Here is a 21531-nt window from a genome sequence, read left to right on the forward strand (position 1 = left end):
AAGTTACTTCATCTCAACAGTCCTATGTGGAAACAGCAACCGATTTTAGTTACTGTCTGCTAAAATCATCTTCCTCTTACAAACAGAAATCTTCATCCTTTTCTGTTTCAGAGTAAATAGTACATACCAGCACTATTTTAAAATAACAAACACTTGATAGAAGAATAAAAACTACATTTAAACACCAAAAAACTCTTAACCATCCCGTGGAGATGTTGCCTGTGCAACGGCAAAGAGAATGACTGGGGTGGGCGGAGCCTAGGAGGGATCATGTGACCAGCTTTGCTGGGACTCTTTGCCATTTCCTGTTGGGGAAGAGAATATCCCACAAGTAAGGATGACGCCGTGGACCGGACACACCAATGTTGGAGAAAGGCCCTTTTAAGGGCTATTTGTAATTTAGTATAGGGTAGGTTTTTTTTTATTATTTTGGGGGGCTTTATTATATATTATTAGGGGGATTAGATTAGGTGTAATTAGTTTAAAAAACTTGTAATTATTTTATAATTTTCTGTAATTTAGTGGGGGGGGGGGGTTCTCGTAATTTAGATAATTTTATTTAATTGTATTTAATTGTATTTAATTGTAGTTAATTTAGGGAATTAATTTAATTATAGTGTAGTATTAGGTGTAATTGTAACTTAGGTTAGGTTTTATTTTACAGGTAAATTTGTATTTATTTTAACTAGGTAGCTATTAAATAGTTAATAACTATTTAATAACTATTGTACCTAGTTAAAATAAATACAAAGTTGCCTGTAAAATAAAAATAAACCCTAAGCTAGATACAATGTAACTATTAGTTATATTGTAGCTATTTTGGGGTTTATTTTATAGGTAAGTATTTAGTTTTAAATAGGAATAATTTAGTTAATGATAGTAATTTTTATTTAGATTTATTTAAATTATATTTAAGTTAGGGGGGTGTTAGGGTTAGACTTAGGTTTAGGGGTTAATACATTTAATATAGTGGCGGCAACGTTGGGGGTGGCAGATTAGGGGTTAATAAATGTAGGTAGGTGGCAGCGATATTAGGGCCAGCAGATTAGGGGTTAATATTATTTAACTAGTGTTTGCGAGGCGGGAGTGCGGCGGTTCAGGGGTTAATATATTTATTAAAGTGGCTGCGGTCTGGTTCGGCAGATTAGGGGTTAATATTTTTATTTAACTGTTTGCAATGTGGGGGGGCCTCGGTTTAGGGGTTAATAGGTAGTTTATGGGCATTAGTGTACTTTTTAGCACTTTAGTTAAGAGTTTTATACTACGGCGTTAGCCCATAAAGCTCTTAACTACTGACTTTCAAATGTGTTAGGGATCTTGGAGGTAGAGGGTGTACCGCTCACTTTTATTAAGACCCGTAATACCGGCGTTAGGAAAATCCCATTGAAAATATAGGATACGCAATTGACGTAAGTGGATTTGCGGTATTTTAGAGTCGAGCCAAAAAAGTGAGCGGTACACCTGTACCTGCAAGACTCGTAATACTAGCGGGCGTTAAAAAGCAGCGTTGGGACCTGTCAACGCTGCTTTTTAACCCTAACGCAAGACTCGTAATCTAGCCATATATTTTTAAAAAAACATAAGTTAGCAACTGAATTAATGTACTATTGATAAATGCTTGGGTCTATTCAATACCTGTTAACTTTACATTCACTTTAAGCCTGTCATGAAAGGGCTAAAAAAAACACTCGCTTTAAAATAAAAAACACTTTTTGCTTGCGAGCTAACCCAGCACTGCGTTAGACACAGTACTAAACTCGAAGGTAGTTATGAATATTTTTTTGGTGAGAGCCCACAATCCATTACTCATGAGGAATTACCCTTTTCTAGACCGGGGGGGGGGGCAAAGAGTCCCAAACCCCAAGAGTTCTATAAAACCCCTCCTACCTCACACGTACCCTAGTCTTGACTTTGCCTCAGCTGGAGGTGGTTGAAGAATGAAGATGTGCACATGATCTTCAGAGAAAGGGGTTTTACGTCTATGTTGTTGCACAGTTTCCCCTCAGAGTACGGTGCTTATCAGAGGGATGTAATTCGGGGTATGGTTTATGATTCTATGGTGTCAACTCATGGAAAATCTTGTGTAAACGGTCGCAGGGACGTGTCTTTTATCTCCCATTATGAATCTACAATATACTAATATTTCCATAACCTCTGCTGATATGTTTCAGTACTGGTTTGGCGGTTTACTGCTTGTTTGTGAGTGTCTTTTGAATAGTGCTGTTAGTGTTTATTCAAGCCTGCAGTTTTTGAAGCATTTACCTGATCTCTCACTTTCAAACAAGCAGTAAAGGTATTTTCTAAGGGATTTCTGTTCTCAGATTTCACTGGGACTTGTCCTGCAGCCATCTACTGTTGGATTCTGGTATTTACTAAAAGATTTCCACTGCAATACCTGTATCTGGATACTGCTGCCTGGTAAGCCGGTGGAGGGGTGTTTTTGCAAGTAAGTGTTTTACCTTAGAACACACACTGCCCAGAAGCTATTTGTAGGTACTCAGTCAGGTACAACATATTCAGGGGGCTAACTCTTGGCACACTTTTTTGCCTATTTTGCAGGTTCCTGCATTCTTTATACTGTTTTAAGACATTACAGACTATACTGAAAGGCTTTATTTACTCTATGGAGACTTATTTAGCACCTTTCTGTAATAGGTGTTTTTTCTTTTATGATATCTGCTGGCGTTTTTGTGCAGTCAACAGCTTAGTTCTGCACTCTTTAGTTTTGTAGGGGATTTGTTTTTTATAGCGTTTTAATGCTTATTTTGCTCAGTACTGAAAATGTTTTTCTTTTTTTGCCCTCATTTCCTGAGGCCCTCTTCTACGTCTAGATAAGCCATGTAGTGTTCTGAGTCTCTCAATTTATCCAGTTTGATGCATCTAACTATGGATTTAGTTGATGAAAGGGGTAAGTAACATACAAATGCTGCCAGTGGTATTTATTTAGCATTTTCAGTCTGCAGTCTGTTTTTTTTTAGTGTATTTAACACTAAGCTAAGGAATCTCAGAGGATTCTGTAGAGAGTGCTCTGCTTATTTTTTATCACCTGGTTACTGTTTTTACACAGTATTATGGAACCAAAACTGTCCCCATTGTTGTTTGTACTATACAAATTTGTTCAAAGCTGTGTATCCCTAATTTATGCAATTAGCCATAATCTTTTACTTCCGATAAGGAATTTTGCTTTGTGTATGATATTCAGGGAGCTTCAAATGTTGTTTTTCCCTGTATACAAATCAGTGTGTATAAGGTTCTGAATAGCTCAGTAGCTAGCATACTGAACTAAGAACCAGGAGACACAGGTTCTAATCTAGCACAGAGCTTCTGCTCAGCAATCACACACATAATCTCATATTATTTTGTTTGTTAATGTGAGTTATGTCATATTTAATTATCAAGATTGTTTGGCAGCTATCCATTAAATTATGTAGCATAAGCACAAATATGGGTATTTACCTTATTCTGTTGTAGTATTTGTGCAGAATATGATCAAGAGGAGAGAATCCTCAGAGGGTGCACTGATGCTGTCCGATCGATTTGTAGTCAGATGAGACTTCCAGAAAATGGCCGCGTTCCCAAAGAAAATCCTGATAGATCTCGAGCTGTGGAAGATAGAAGAAGAGAGGTGCCACAAAACATAAAACAGTATCGTACGTCCAGATGAAACCCCTATGTTCGATGGTCACCCCGTGAAGTCAAATACTCACAGACAGAGTGGCACAGAATCGTTCCTCATATGCGCGAGTCGGGGACTGTTCAGAGTCGCCCGACAGACACACCTCAGCCAGTAGACGTCACTCCGTGTCCCCCAATCAGGCGTCGGCAATCAGCAAGCCTCCACAAGTTCCGTGTGGCTATGATCAGTGCTCCTACCGCTGCAGGTGACGAGTGGGGTGGAGGTAGAAATATTCACCAGCAACTGCTGCACAGGAAGTAAATGGGAGGGGCATTTAGCTCTATTGCTGCCCAAAGCCCTAACCTAAAAAATAAACCCACCCAATACACCCTTAAAAAATCCTAACACTAACCCCGAAGATTCACTTACCGGGAGAAGTCTTCATCCAAGCAGCAAGAGGTCCTCAACGAAGCTGGCAGAAGTGGTCCTCCAGACGGGCAGAAGTGGGTCCTCCAGACGGGCAGAAGTCTTCATCCAGATGGCATCTTCTATCTCATCCTTCCGACGCGGGAGCGGCTCCATCTTCAAGACATCCGGCGCGGAGCATCCTCTTCAAACAACGGCTTCTTCGGAATGAATATCTCTTTAAGTGACGTCATCCAAGGATGACGTCCCCTTAGATTCTGATTGGCTGATAGAATTCTATCAGCCAATCGGAATTAAGGTAGAAAAAATCCTAATGGCTGATGCAATCAGCCTATAGGATTGAGCTGGCATTCTATTAGCTGTTCCAATCAACCAATAGAATGCGAGCTCAACCTATTGGCTGATTGGATCAGCCAATAGGATTGAACTTCAATCCTGAAGTTCAAGAATAATAAGATAGCGATGAAATAGGTGAGAATAGAGAAATAAAGGAGGTAGTGGATTTTAATTAAATCAATAAAAAAAGTGATTTTAATACGGAAATGTGCTTTGCACTTTCATCCCCAACTGGTAAGGATCTTTCATATGTAAACATTCTATACTAATATTTAATAACATGTTTTACTGTTTATGTACTGTAAATATTTGACATTCCAATGTTCTTTATATAGGGAAAAATTTTCTTTATTTTAAAATAAATATTCCTATATACATCTGTATATATCCATACTTGTATATATTCATATAGATATACAGGTATAGTCACATTAACATTATCATATATAGATAGAAATATATATTTTAAATTAAAAAGCATATTTTGTGTGAAGAACATTGGAATTGTAAAATATGTGTAGCGTGCTTCAAGTTGCGCGCTTTAGGTCTAACCTTGTGTCGGGTTAGCGCACTTGAAGAATTAGTTATCTTAAGCCGCGTTATGTAAATAATATAACATATTGAAAAATATTGATTACTGTACATGATTATTATATATGTACTAAAATAATTTTAAAAATCCATAGAATATTTATATATATATATTGTATATGACAATATCTAAAATAATTATTAATCATTATTAATATTTTTTATTAAATATGTTTTAGGCATTAGACCTAAAAGCATATTTTATATCCCAATGTTCTTCACACAGAAAAAAAAGTTTTATATATATATATATATATATATATATATATTATATTATATATATGATAATGTTATATGAATAGACATACAAGTATAGGTGTATATATAGATATATAAAAATATTTATTGAAATTAAAAATAATATTTTCCTGTATGGAAAGAACATTGAAATGTGAAATATTAATAACTCCTGACAGCTTAACTCATGAGCGATACGTTTTTTCTTTCTGCGCTCTCTATTAAATTATATGGGGAGAATAAGTTTGCATGGTCTCAGTATCTAAAGTCCTGAAGTTAGCGCGCAAAGGTTTTGCTCACGCGCAAAAGTTTTACTTTCAACTTTACAAAATTCCTTCTGGCAGTGTAAACGCTCAAGTGAAAGTGTTAAATAGCGTGCCACTTGTAATCTGTCCCACTATTGGTAATTTATTTTTCATGTTTTATTGGCAATTATTGCTTCTTAAAACAACGGTTAAATCTGTTGCTAGATAACAACATGCACTCTTTTACAGTGCACCAGCACAGTCCAGCAGAAAATCACAGTTCTACACATGCCCAGCAGAGGACTTCTCTGAGAAGATCATATGACAGGATGCACAGAGAAAACCTAGGTTTAAACATGGCAGCTCTCTCTGCATCCTGCAGGCAGTGACTTAGCAGGGAACTTCAAATTGCTTGTTCAGAGTGAAAACAGGTAAATAATTTTTTATATATACACATACTTTATTTTGTGTATTCTTTGCTCTCAAGTCATTTTTATGTTAATTCAAACACTGTTTTAATGTTCCTTTAAATAATATTTTATGACCATTTTTTTTCTTTACGTTAATCACATTCTATCTAATAAACAAATATCTTGCTGGCTTAAAGTTTTTTTTCTTTCACACAGAAACCAGAGAGACATAAACAACTAAACAGTATTTCTCCATTAAAAAACTAGTTTGTGTAATTTTATAATTCTTGACAAATATTTTTCTTTTGCAAATACAATATACATTTTAGCAAGTAGCAATGATGAACTATATATTCATTACTTCTCATGGCATAACAGGACTACCTTCTATACAGAACTAAGGCACATGCAAAGATTAAAGGGGCAGTCTACACCAATAAATGTCTTACTTTATCCAAAAGAATTCCTCCTGATTATCCCCTGCATTGCTTTTCATTTAGAACTCCAGACCACATTACAAACTTTTTTTGTAAATTATTTTGGCGCCATTGTATAATTTAGAGGGACACAAGTCAAAATTAAAGTTTCATGATTCAGATAGAGCATGCAATTTTAAAGGGACACTGAACCCAAATTTTTTCTTTCATGATTCAGATAGAGCACGCAATTTTAATCAACTTTCTAATTTACTTCTATTATCAATTTTTCTTCGTTCTCATGCTATCTTTATTTTAAAAGCAGGAATGTACATCTTAGCAGCCAGCCCATTTTAGGTTCAGCACCATGGATAGTGCTTGCTTATTGGAGGCTTGCATTTACCCACCAATAAGCAAGCATAACCCAGGTTCTGAACCAAAAATGGGCCAGCTCCTATGCATCACATTCCTGATTTTTAAATAAAGGTAGCAAGAGAACAAATAAAAATTGATTATAGGAGTAAATTAGAAAGTTGCTTAAAATTGCCTGCTCTTTCTGAATCATGAAAGAAAAAAATTTGGGTTTAGTGTCATTTTTTTATTTTTTTTTATTTTTTAATAACTTTATTTATAATATAAAGATCCATTTCACTTACAATACAGTTATCTCAAGTAACGCAGTTACTTAGTGATGAGTTACAGCAGCAATAAGGGTGGCAATAGATATCCGGGAATACAGTAGCTCACAGTATTTAAACACAAAATGCAAATTTATCAGCAGTAATGCTTCCCAAGCTGTATTATAATAAGATACCATGACCCTGAGTTCTGTCAGCTTTTAGTTGAAATGTTCTTTATGAAGTGGCCTGGATCTCTTTTTTACAACATTTATAGAAGGAAGGAGGAAAAAAAAAAGAAGAAAAAAAAAGGATGGATAGGAAAGAACACAGAGAAAAAGGACAACAAAAGAAACCAGTAAAACTATTCAATTTAACTTAACTTACCCAGAGTGCGTCCAGATTGCCCCCCACAGGCCAGCATCGGAAACATCTTAGGATAGATAGAAGTTCAGTCAGCAGAGCATTCACACACAGGTATTGCTAGTCTAGGGTTCTCTGTTTTGGAAGCACCAATTACCCTTCAGATTTTCATTTAGGATATATAAACTATTCCGAAATGGGAAGATAACCCTTTCTGTAACTGCATCTGGCAAATACCGTAGATATGTTTCCCATTTATGGAGAAAACGTTTAATTCTTTTCTCAGGGTCTCCCTTTGTATCTGCTTGCTCAACTAACATCTGAGTATGTATGTTCCTGATTAGTTTTTGGAATGGAGGGGACTTATTGCTGGCCCAACCTGCCAAGATGTGCTGCTTTGCCAGTGTGATAACTGTGGAGATAAGGGTGTTTGAATTGAGTCTCTCATTAGTGGATACTAAGAATATTATATGTTGTGCAGAAAGTTCGACCCTCATTTTGGTAACCTTGGTCAACCAGTAGGATATTTTCTGCCAGTAACTTTTCAATTTAGGGCAGTTCCACAGTAGATGTATCCAATCTGGTGTCCCAAAGCTGCACTTGGTGCACATATTTCTCGCCCCTGGTACCCATTTAGAACGAAGACCAGGTGTTATGTAAGCCTGCTGTTATATTTTTAAATGAGATTCTCTTAGGGTGGAGGAAATAGTTATGGCCTGTATTTTATCTAGACTATCTTCGATCAGAGGCTTGTCCACCGTTAGGAGATCATATCCTGACCATTTAGATAATATCTTTTGCATAGCAGTGTCTTCTAGATGGAGGAGCAAGAGGTTATATGTGTGCGTGAGTTTATAGGACCCTTGTCTTGCCAATATGCAAAGCTTATCTATATTGGATGAATCCCTGGTAAGTAAGCCGTCTGACTTCAATTTATTTACATAGTGTCTACACTGAAAATATGCAAATTTGTGAGTACCGGGAAGGGCGTATGTGTTTTGTAATTCCTGAAAGGATAGGAATTCTAAGGTAACAGGGTTATACAACTGCCTAAGTGTAGTGAGGCGTTTTTCCTGCCACAACCGAAAGGCTTCTGTAGTATAACCAGGAAGGAACCGTAGATTCCCCTGGATTGGCAAGTATTTACTCACCGACTTGTCCACCCCCCAGAATCTACAAATTTTGGCCCAGGCTCTCAAAGGATCCCTGTAAAGAATATGGTTTTGTATGTGTGGTGGCAATGAGGACATGTCCGCATGGGGGAGAAATGCAAGATGTATCGGGGCAGTAAGACGTTGCTCCAGGACAGGGACAGTGAAATGATTATCACCAATTAGCCAATCGAGGATTAGTTTTGCCAAGGTAGCCCAATTGTACCATACAATGTTAGGGAGACGAAGACCACCCCTATTCGTTGGCATCATTAGGTAATTCTTCCCTATCCTGTGTTTTTTCCCTCTCCAGATAAACTGTCCCAGAGCAGTTTGTAGTGTGTTGGCATCCTGTCTTGTGAGAAGCAGTGGCAACATCTGTAGGGGATATAAAAGTTTGGGCAATGCAACCATCTTAAAGAGGTGTATCCTGCCTGAGAGGGATATTGGTAGCCTTGCCCAACCCAAAAGTAAGATTTTGATGTTTTGAATCGTTTCTTTGAGGTTGAGGTGATATAATTTATTAGGATTAACATGTAGCTGTATGCCTAAGTATTTAAGTGAGCCCTCCGTAATTTTGAGTCCTGTGTGCTGTAGTGGGAGATTCTGTTTGTTTTGTAGCCATACAACCTCCGATTTGTCGATGTTAATTTTGTATCCGGTGAATGTGCCGAATCTCTCGATTACCTGTAGAACTGATTGTAGGTTGGCATTGGGATTTCCTATAGATAGTAGTAGGTCATCCGCATACAGTGACAAATGTTGTGTATGGTCTAGTAACTTTAATCCCTCACAGTTTTGCCTGATGTAACATGCTAAGGGCTCTATGGCCAGGTCGAATAATAAGGGGGAGAGGGGGCACCCCTGTCTCGTGCCTCTTTGTAGTTCAAATGAGGGGGAAAGCTCACAATTAATGATCAGGGAGGCCCTAGGAGCATTGTATATTCTATGAAGGAGGCCCGGGAAGTTACCAGTAATGTCAAATTGTGTTAAAGAAGTGTGTAGATGGTCCCATTCAACCCTATCAAATGCCTTCTCAGCGTCTAGCGCTAAGAGGCATGCATCCGGCAGTGTAGGAGGTTTAGGAGAATGAGTGTTATACCAGTAATGGGATATGATTGCTAATGTTTTCCTTATATTTGTTACTGAGGAGCGGCCCTTAACAAATCCAGTCTGATCTGGGTGGACAATTGAGGGTAAAGCCATCATTAGCCTATCTGCTAGAATTTTTGTTAATATTTTATAATCCCCATTCAGAAGTGAGATTGGTCGGTATGATGATGTAAGGGTAGGCTCTCTATCTGGTTTGAGTAGGAGGCAAATATTTGCATCAGTGAATCTACTATCTATGCCTGTGGTACCCTCTAGGTATGCCGAGTATAGGGATGATAAAGTAGGCGCTATTTCTTCGCTTAGGATTTTGTAAAACTCTGATGGTAGCCCATCAGGGCCAGCTGCCTTCCCAAGTTTGGCATTACGTATGGCTTTAATCACCTCGCATGTTTGTATTTTGGCGTTAAGTAGGGATTTTTACTCAGTCGTTATCTTGGGAATTTTTACGGAACCCCAGAAATGCCCTTTTGCCTCCAAATTAACTGGTTGACTAGCATACAGATTAGTGTAATAGTTTACAAATTCTGTCATAATGTCCGTGGGTGTCGAAGTTATGCGAGAGTGAGATTTAATAGCTGTGATGTAGGATTTCGGTCTATATAGCCTGACCAAGTCCGCTAGAAGTTTACCTGATCTATTGCCATGTCTGAAGTACCTGCCCTGTCTATGTATGTGGAAGGTGTTGTTCTGTTGGGCCAAGAAGGTATCTCGTGATTGCTTAAGATCATAATAATTTTGCTGAGATATTGGTGTGGGGTTATTCAAGTATGTATTATATGCCTCGGTTAGTTTGGGGGTTTAGTGTCATTTTAAGCAACTTTCCAACTTGCTTCCATTAACAAAATGCACGCAGTCTTTTTATATTTACACTTTTTGAGTCACCAGTTTCCACTGAGCATGTGCAAGAATTCACAGAATATACATATATGTATTTGTGATTGGCTGATGGCTGTTGTATGATACAGGAGGAGTGGAAAAAGACATAACTTTGAAATTTGTCAGAAACAAATCTACTACTCATTTGAAGTTCAGACTAAGGGACCAATTCTTCAAGCTTTTATCCTGGATCTCGTGTCAGCAAAGCGTGATGGCGTCACAACATTGTGTGTCAGTGTTTGAGCATAATCAGTGGCAGAGTACTGTCTAACTCAAAACTGGAAAAGAAGGGGAAGGTTCTCAGTATAAATAAGCTATATTAAACTATTAATTAACCTACCCTAACTATTATACTAAATTTACATTAAACTATTAATTAACCTACCCTAACTATTATACTAAAATTACATTAAACTATTAATTAACCTACCCTAACTATTATACTAAAATTACATTAAACTATTAATTAACCTACCCTAACTATTATACTAAAATTACATTAAACTATTAATTAACCTACCCTAACTATTATACTAAAATTACATTAGACTATTAATTAACCTACCCTAACTATTATACTAAAATTACATTAGACTATTAATTAACCTACCCTAACTATTATACTAAAATTACATTAAACTATTAATTAACCTACCGTAACTATTATACTAAAATTACATTAAACTACCAATTAAATTAACTATATTACACCTAACCCTACTCAAATTATTGAAATCTACAAATTAAAAATTACTAAATTGCAAAAAAATAAACGCTGTTACAAAAAATAAAAAACACTAACGTACAAAAACCCCCCCATAGTATCAAAAATAAAAAAACAATTACACCTAATCTAATAGCCCTAACAAAATAAAAAAGACCCCCCAAAATAAAAAAAACCCTAGCCTATAATTAACTACCAATGGCCCTTAAAAGGGTCTTTTGCGGGGCATTGCCCCAAAGAAATCAGCTCTTTTACCTGTAAAAAAATACAAACACCCCCCAACAGTAAAACCCACCACCCACACAACCAACCCCCCCAAATAAAAACCCTATCTAAAAAACCTAAGCTCCCCATTGCCCTGAAAAGGGCATTTGTATAGGCATTGCCCTTAAAAGGGCATTTAACTCTTTTACTGCCCAGACCCTACACTAAAAATAAAACCCACCCAATAAACCCTTAAATAAACCTAACACTAACCCCCGACGATCCACTTACAGTTTTCGAAGACCAGACATCCTTCCTCATCCAAGCGGGCCAAAGTCCTCATCGAAGCCAGCAGAAGTCTTCATCCAGACGGCATCTTCTATCTTCATCCATCCGGCGCGGAGCAGATCCATCTTCAAGACATCCGGCGCAGAGCATCCTCTTCTTCTGATGGTCAACGTAGAATGAAGTGTTCCTTTAAGGTATGTCATCCAAGATGGTGTCCCTTACATTCCGATTGTCTGATAGAATTCTATCAGCCAATACGAATTAAAGGGGAAAAAAATCCTATTGGCTGTTGCAATCAGTCAATAGGATTGAGCTATCATCCTATTGGCTGATCCAATCAGCCAATAGGATTGAGCTTGCATTCTATTGGCTGATTGGAATAGCCAATAGAATGCGAGCTCAATCCTATTGGCTGATTGCAACAGCCAATAGAATTTTTTCCCCTTTAATTCCTATTGGCTGATAGAATTCTATCGACCAATCAGAATGTAAGGGACGCCATCTTGGATGACGTACCTTAAAGGGAAACTTCATTCTATGTTGACCATCGGAAGAAGAGGATGCTCCGCGCCGGATGTCTTGAAGATGTATCTGCTCCGCACCGGATGGATGAAAATAGAAGATGCGGTCTGGTTGAAGACTTCTGCTGGCTTCGATGAGGACTTTGGCCCGCTTGGATGAGGATGGATGTCCGGTCTTCGAAAACTGTAAGTGAATTGTCGGGGGTTAGTGTTAGGTTTATTTAAGGGTTTATTGGGTGGGTTTTATTTTTAGAGTAGGGTCTGGGCAGTAAAAGAGCTAAATGCCCTTTTAAGGGAAATGCCCATACAAATGTCCTTTTCAGGGCAAAGGGGAGCTTAGGTTTTTTAGATAGGGTTTTTATTTGGGTGGTTGGTTGTGTGGGTGGTGGGTTTTACTGTTGGGGGTGTTTGTATTTTTTCTACAGGTAAAAGAGCTGATTTCTTTGCGGCAATGCCCCGCAAAAGGCGCTTTTAAGGGCCATTGGTAGTTTATAGTAGGCTAGGGTTTTTTTATTTTGGGGGGTCTTTTTTATTTTGATAGGGCTATTAGATTAGGTGTAATTTGTTTTTATTTTTGATACTGTGTTTTTTTTTGTAACTTAGTGTTTTTTATTTTTTGTAACTTAGTGTTTTTTATTTTTTATAACTTAGTGATTTTTATTTTTTTTAACTTAGGGTTTATTTTTTGTAATTTAGTAATTTTAATTGTAGATTTCAATAATTTAAGTAGGGTTAGGTTTTTAAATATGTAATATAGTTAATTTAATTGGTAGTTTAATGTAATTTTAGTATAATAGTTAGGGTAGGTTAATTAATAGTTTAATATAGTTTAATGTAATTTTAGTATAATAGTTAGGGTAGGTTAATTAATAGTTTAATATAGTTTAATGTAATTGTTGTATAATAGTTAGGGTAGGTTAATTAATAGTTTAATATAGTTTAATGTAATTTTAGTATAATAGGGTAGGTTAATTAATAGTTTAATATAGTTTAATGTAATTTTAGTATAATAGGGTAGGTTAATTAATAGTTTAATATAGTTTAATGTAATTTTAGTATTATAGTTAGGGTAGGTAAATTAATAGTTTAATATTGTTTAATTTAATTCTAAAGATAAGTTTTAATTTATTATAAGAAAGGGATGAAGTAATTTTAATGTAAAGTTAGCGGGTTGTTAGGTTTAGGGGTTAATAGCTTAATTTAGTTTATGGCGATGTGGGGGCTGGCGTTTTAGGGGTTAATAGGTTTAGTAAGTGGTAGTGATGTGGGAGGCCAGGGGTTCAGGGGTTAATACATTTATTTAGTGGCGGTGGGGTCAGGGAGCGGCGGGATAGGGGTTAATACATTTATTTAGTTGCGGCGGGGTCTGGGAGCAGAGGGATAGGGGTTAAACATTTTAGTATAGTGGTGATGTTTAGTGACAGGGTATAAATAAAGTTGGTAAAAAGCCTAATAGCAGCGAGATCGATGACTGTTAGTTAACAACAGTCCGCTGCTCATCACCCCGTACTTGGTGCGCGGCTTTTTTGATAAATATGGAGATTGTATTCAGGTCCGTGGCTGCGATGTTAGGCGAGCGTATTGGTGCCGGCGAATGCAGCATAGTTGACGGCTTGATAAATAGACCTTTAAGTGTGTGAGGGGATTCTCTGTGATGTACCACATTCCAAAATTATCCTAAACAGACAGATACCAGGAATGTAGTTAAAACTTCAGAAATGTATATGTTTGGAAATAGAGAGAGCATCTTTTAATTTTATTTTGATTTAGCATCAAAATCAACTGTAAATGACTAGATTTAATTAATATTATTATTTAGGCAGGGAATATATGTTGTCATTTGACAACCAGCAATGGCTGGAATCTTGTGAATAATTATCTAATGGAATAAAGAATACAAATATATCTGCTTTAGCTGGTCTGCAAGAGCTTAATTGTTTACTTAAAAACTAGATCCCATAGGAACAATTTGCTGGGAAAAAAAAAATTAGCTTCAAGGATTAAGATTTATTTTCCCAAAAGTATGAATTAAGGATATTTATAATATCCCTCCTGAAGCATAAGTGCTGCATTTTTTAATAAGCAAAAATGTATCTATACAAAAAGAAAATTATTAACCTGTTAAAACACAAACAATAAAAATAAAACAAAAAACTAACTCCTAGATTACGAGTTTGGCGTTAGCCTTAAAAAGCAGCGTTGAGAGGTCCCAAATCCCCTTACGTCAATTGCGTATCCTATCTTTTTAATGGGATTTGCCTAACGCCGGTATTACAAGTCTTGGAAGAAGTGAGCGGTAGACCCTCTCCTGTCAAGACTCCTACCGCATTAAAAGTCAGTAGTTAAGAGTTTTATGGGTTAACGCCGGAACATTACACTTTTAACTTAAGTGCTAAAAGTACACTAACACCCATAAGCTACCTATTAACCCCTAAACCGAGGCCCCCCCTTACACTGGAAACACTTTAATAAATATATTAACCCCTAATCTGCCGATCGGACATCGCAGCCACTTTAATAAATATATTAACCCCTAAACCGCCGCACTCCCGCCTCGCAAACACTAGTTAAATTTTATTAACCCCTAATCTGCCGTCCCTAACATCGCCGACACCTACTTAATTTATTAACCCCTAATCTGCCACCCCAACGTCGCCGCTACTATATTAAAGATATTAACCCCTAAACCTAAGTCTAACCCTAACCCCCCCTAACTTAAATATAATTTAAATTAAACGATATAAATTTAACAAAATTAAATAAATTAATCCTATTTAAAACTAAATACTTACCTATAAAATAAACCCTAAGCTAGCTACAATATAACTAATAGTTACATTGTAGCTAGCTTAGGATTTATATTTATTTTACAGGCAACTTTGTATTTATTTTAACTAGGTACAATAGTTATTAAATAGTTATTAACTATTTAATTACTACCTAGCTAAAATAAGTACAAAATTACCTGTAAAATAAATCCTAACCTAAGTTACAATTACACCTAACACTACACTATCATTAAACTAATTACCTAAACTACCTACAATTAATTACAATTAAATTAAATAAACTAAATTACGAAAAAACCCCACTAAATTACAGAAAAAAAGAATTACAAGAATTTTAAACTAATTACACCTAATCTAATCCCCCTAATAAAATAAAAAAGCCCCCCAAAATAATAAAATTCCCTACCCTATACTAAATTACAAATAGCCCTTAAAAGGGTAATCAGCTCTTTTACTTGTAAAAAAAATACAATACCCCCCCAACATTAAAACCCACCACCCACACACCCAACCCTACTCTAAAACCCACCCAATCCACCCTTAAAAAAAACCTAACACTACCTCCCTGAAGATCTCCCTACCTTGAGCCGTCTTCACCCAGCCGGGCACAAGTGGACCTCCAGAGGGGCAGAAGTCTTCATCCGATCCGGGCAGAAGAGGTCCTCCAAGCGGCAGAAGTCTTCATCCAAGCAGCATCTTCTATCTTCATCCATCCGGAGCGGGTTCATCTTCAATCCAGCCGACGCGGAGCCATCCTCTTCAAACGATGTCCTAACACTGAATGAAGGTTCCTTTAAATGACGTCATCCAAGATGGAGTCCCTTGAATTCCGATTGGCTGATAGGATCTATCAGCCAATCGGAATTAAGGTAGGAAAAATCCTATTGGCTGATCCAATCAGCCAATAGGATTGAAGTTCAATCCTATTGGCTGATTGGATCAGCCAATAGGATTGAGCTCGCATTCTATTGGCTGTTCCAATCAGCCAATAGAATGTGAGCTCAATCCTATTGGCTGATCCAATACCCTACCTTAATTCCGATTAGCTGATAGAATCCTATCAGTCAATCGGAATTTTATTTAAAGGAACAAGAGAACAAACGATGGCACTACTCAGGTTGTTGCCCTTATATGTTTAAATATTATTAAGCCTGCATAGGAGGCTAGAAGTGTGCAAGAAAATATCTAATTGGGAGCGGGTGCTGTACACTTGGACAGAAGTAATGCACGAAAAAATTTCAGTCTAGGACTGAAAAAGAGTGTACCTACATAGCACTCAACAACCGCATGTACTTAATTATTATTAAAGATACTAGCTAGGACAGAAGGAAGTGGTATGACTGTCTGGTTCCAATGTGTAAAACTTAACCTTTATTAATATAAAACTTAAAAACAATGTAACACTAACAAAACCCTAAATATTAAAAACACAGTCACGGTGTCGGGGTGAATGGGCAGAAAACACAGGTATGGTAACTCCACCTGATAAATCAGAGCACCAATCAGGTGCAATAACTTGAACGGACTAAGTGTGAACTATGAAATAAATATTCTCTCCTAAGTAGTGGAATGGTATGGAACAGTACAATCAGGAGGATAACTGCAATATTCAAACCTCCTCTAAGGTAGGGACAGTGTAGAGGATTATGAAGTGGCAGAATGGTATATCACTTGTCCATTTTGGAGTCTGTCCACCGCCTCAGAGCAGGCAGACAGGTTATGGAGCAGCGGAAACATGGGGCTTCAAGCTCCGTACGGAGCTTGATAAATTAACCCCCAAGACTTAAAGGGATAGTCTAGTCAAAAATAAACGTTCATGATTCAGACAGAGCATGCAATTTTAAGCAACTTTCTAATTTACTCCTCTTATCAATTTTTCTTTGTTCTCTTGGTATCTTTATTTAAAAAGCTGGAAAGTAAGTCTAGGAGCCAGCCCATTTTTGGTTCAGCACCTGGATAGCGCTTGCTGATTGGATGGCTACATTTAGACACTAATCAGCAAGCGCTATCCAGATGCTGAACCAAAAATGGGCTGGCTTCTAAGCTTACATTCCAGCTTTTTTAAATAAAGATACCAAGAGAACAAAGAAAAATTGATAAGAGGAGTAAATTAGAAAGTTGCTTAAAATTGCATGCTCTATCTGAATAATAAAAGTTTAATTTTGACTATACTATCCTTTTAACCTCAAATAAAACAGATCAATGCTGCCAATGGTAAAGTCCTGTGAGACTACAGGGTTAATTCACATGTAAGTTGTATACTCACATACTGCAGAGCTTCACATCAGCCTCTAGATATAGACATAGACATTGTTTACAATATACAGTCTGTGTACTATACCGATGTTCTAGCTGTGGTTGTTCTCTGTAAACCCCTGTGATTTTAAAACATTTTAATAAATTGTTTTAACATTCATCTGAGTTCACTTCTATCTGCTCCTGCTGGAGTCTTCCATTGCTTTTATATCTAGGGGCTGATGTGAAGCTCTGCAGTATGTGAGTATACAACCTACATGTGAATTTACCCTGTGGTCTCACAGGACTTCACCATTGGCAGCATTGATCTGATTTATTTGAGGTTAACCCTTGGGGGGATATTTATCAAATCCTCAACTATGCTGCATTGGCCGGCACCAATACGCTCGCCTAATATCACCTAACATCGCGGCCGCGGACCTGAAAACGCTCTCCATATTTATAAAAAAAGCCAGCAAAAAGACGCGCACCAAGTACGGGGCGATGAACATCGGACTGTTCTTAAATGGCAGTCATTGATCTCGCATCTATTCGGTTTTTACCAACTTTATTTATACCCTGTCACTAAACGCCGTCACTATACTAAAATGTTTAACCCCTATCCCGCCGCTCCCGGACCACGCCGGCTGGATGGATCCTTCAAGCGGGACTTCAAGAACTGTAAGTGGATTGTCGGGGTTAGTGTTAGGTTTATTTAAGGGTTTATTGGGTGGGTTTTATTTTTAGATTAGGGTCTGGGCAGGTAAAAGAGCTAAATGCCCTTTTAAGGACAATGCCCATACAAATGCCCTTTCTCAGGGCAATGGGGAGCTTAAGTTATTTTAGATAGGGTTTTTATTTGGGGGGGTTGGTTGGTTGGGTGGTGGGTTTACTGTTGGGGGGTGTTTGTATTTTTTTTTTTTACAGGTAAAAGAGCTGATTTCTTTGGGGCAATGCCCCACAAAAAGCCCTTTTAAGGGCCATTGGTAGTTTATTGTAGGCTAGTTTTTTTGTTTTTTTTTGGCTGGCTTTTTATTTTGATAGGGCTATTAGATTAGGTGTAATTCTTTTTTTATTTTTGATAATGTGGCTTGTTTGTTTTCGGAATTTAGTGTTTTTCGTTTTTTGTAACTTAGCCTTTATTTTTTTTGGTAATTTAGTCATTTTTAATAATGTTTAATAGTAGATTTAAATCATTTGAGTAGGGTTAGGGTTTTTTAATATGTTATTTAGTTAATTGAATTGCTAGTTTAATTTAATTGTAGTATTATAGTTAGGGTAGGTTAATTAATAGTTGAAAAATAGTTTATTTTAATTCTACAGGTAAGTTTAAATTTATTTGAATATAGGGATGTTGTAATTTTAATTTAAAGTTAGTGGGTTGTTAGGTTTAGGGGTTAATAGCTTAATTTAGTTTATGACGATGTGGGGGGCTGGCGGTTTCAGGGTTAATAGGTTTAGTTAGTGGTAGTGATGTCGGAGGCCAGAGGTTTAGGGGTTAATACGTTTATTTAGGTTGCGGCGGTGTCCGGGAGCGGCGGGATAGGGGTTAATAACATTATGTAGGTGACGGCGGGGCCTGGGAGTGGCGGAATAGGGGTTAATAACATTATGTAGGGGGCAGCAGATTAGGGGTGTTTAGACTCGGGGTTTATGTTAGGGTGTTAGGTGTAAACGTAACTTGTTTTTAACCATATAAATCAATGGGATATCTGGCAGCAACGAAGATAAGCTTTCGCTGCTTTCAGACTCCCATTGATTTCTATGGCATCTGCGGCCTCCAAGGTGGCGGATTGAAAACCAGGTACGCTGGGCTGGAATAGCCGCGAGCGTACCTGTTAGAAATTTGATAACTTTGAAAAAGTGTTAGATAGAGACGAATGTGTATTCTGAACATCTGTAATGACGTAAGCATCGATCTGCATCGGATTGAGAGCGGCGGATCGTATGTTACGTCACAAATTTTTGCCGGTCTGTAGGCTTTGATAACTAGGTCAGCGGAATTCCAGCGTATTTGTGGTTGACGGTTTGATAAATATCCCCCTTGCAGTTCAACTGCAGCATTCATTTTACACTAAGAAGTAATCCCTGGGATCACTTATGTACATTTGGAGTTGGGATTCAGTCTCAAATGGACTTTTTTGGACATATCCTTTTTGCACTAACACATTGTTTTTTGTTTAAAAATGTATCTATATTTTTTATTAAGTTTTGGAAGCTATGTGAACATAACAAAGTATTTAATTTCAATATTTACACATTTATTACTAAAGTAGTAAAATATTCACAATAATTTCAGTTTTTATATTTTGTTGGCATGGATAAAGAAATAAAATGAAATTAAAAATAAGACTGATAATATCAGGAGATTTTTTTTTTCAAATGTCGAAACTAGACTAGCATTGATATATTTCAGGCTGATCCAAATGCCCGAGGATAGTGGCCACAATTTTCGGACTGGGATTTAGTCTTGTGTAAGTGCAAAACACTAAGATCTGTATTTGCACAGACTCCAAAAATTATTGAATGTAGCTGGTTATCACCATCTTCATTCAGCCTTTGGATCAGCCTGAATAGACAAATACATATGTCTAGTAGAATATGCATCTATCCACACGTATAACAAGTTCTACTGTTAAGGATCACAAAAAAAACCTTACAGAATAAAAATGAATTAAAAAGAAGAAATAAAAACTTCTAGAAAATAGCCCAAACTAACATAGTTGCAAAAGAAAATTTGAAAAGAGTTAAAGAGCATTAAAGAAAAATAAGACAAACTGGTCAGCAATGAAATTCAGAGATACATCAAAATAGCAATAGTGTCTTTCTGAATTTTACATGCTGTGCCAAAGGGTAGGTAAAAAACCCTGACCCTGCAATAGAACTCCCATGACTAGCCCCTCGAGATTCATTTTGCTCTATTCAATTGAACAACTTTATTATAACGTGAATATTTTACAATTGCAACCATCTGCAAAAGTGTTTCTGAAATGATGCAGTTGTAATTATTGTTTTTTTCATGTAGCTGGTGGTTCTCGGTTTATGTGCAAGATAATAATATAAAGTGTTTGGTGCCTTTCACAACAATACGCCAAGAACACCAACTTATAAAGCACTGGAAAAGATAAGGTTAAATGATGCACAATTCATTCTGAATGTGACCTCATGAGTGTCAATACATCTAGACCATCGCTTCTTCTTGTGTCAACTTTCAAGACATTTCATGTGCTACTCATAATCCTGAGAATTCTCTTTGCTTGTGCATCCGCAGATTCTGCTGCAGCCCACTGGGAAATCTCCTGTTATCCTGGTAGGCCAATCCGGCCTTGCCAGAGTTTATTGCCTTAAAGGGACATTAAACCCATAACTTTTCATTTATGATTCAGATAGAACATACAATTTTAATCAAATTTCAAATTTACTTCTATTCTTTATTACCTTGGTATCCTTCGTTGAAAAGCAGGAAATTAATCTCAGGAGCGTGCACGTGTCTGCAGAATTTACAGTTTTGCAAGAATGTTATATATTAGTAAGAGCACTAGAGGGCAGCACTTTTACTGCCCTAGGGCTCCCGACATGTGCACACTACCTATGTGGATATCTCTTCTAAAAAGAATAACATGAAAACAAAGCAAATTTCATAATAGATGTAAATTTGAATTTTTTCTAAAATTGTATGCTCTGTCTGAATCATGGGTTTCATGTGCCTTTAACCCCTTACGCTAAAACAAAGCTCATTGTACCATATAATGTAGATCTACGTCACAGCTTTAGGAAGCTCAAGTAACAGCAGAGATTTGCTGTTCCTGAGCTGCAGGCATCTGTCCTCATAGAGTAACGCAGCACAATTGGTACTCCGTTACCATATGAAGGCAAATGCGGACTCCAGATCATTACAGACAGTGACACTATGTGTGTCACCATCTGTAACAATCATTTGCTGGTGCAAGCAGGAGGAGGGGAAGGAAATGCGGGATGTGGGTGGGAGGCAGGGTGAGGGATTGAGAGGGGCCCTACACTGCAGAAAAAAACATTGGAGGGAGGGATGGGGCACTACACTACAGAAAAGTGTTGGAATGGGGGGGGGGGGGATACCCAATGTAATGATTGCCTGGAGGTGGGAGGTGCAGGGAAAATGACATTACAGAAAAAAAATAAAATAATATAAAAATTAAAAACAACATTAACAATATCTATGAATTAGGTACTGCCAGACATTAGTGGGAGGGGGAGAGTTAGAGAATTAGGAGGGAGGTGGGGGGGGTTGAGAAGGGATCACTACACTGCCCTAAAATGCATACTGCAGACTGTATGCCAGTACAACAGATGGTGCGGATGAGTGTAGGGGTAGAGCTGTTTGGTAGGGATTAGGG

This window comes from Bombina bombina, chromosome 10, assembly GCF_027579735.1.
Source record: "Bombina bombina isolate aBomBom1 chromosome 10, aBomBom1.pri, whole genome shotgun sequence".
NCBI lineage: Eukaryota > Metazoa > Chordata > Amphibia > Anura > Bombinatoridae > Bombina > Bombina bombina.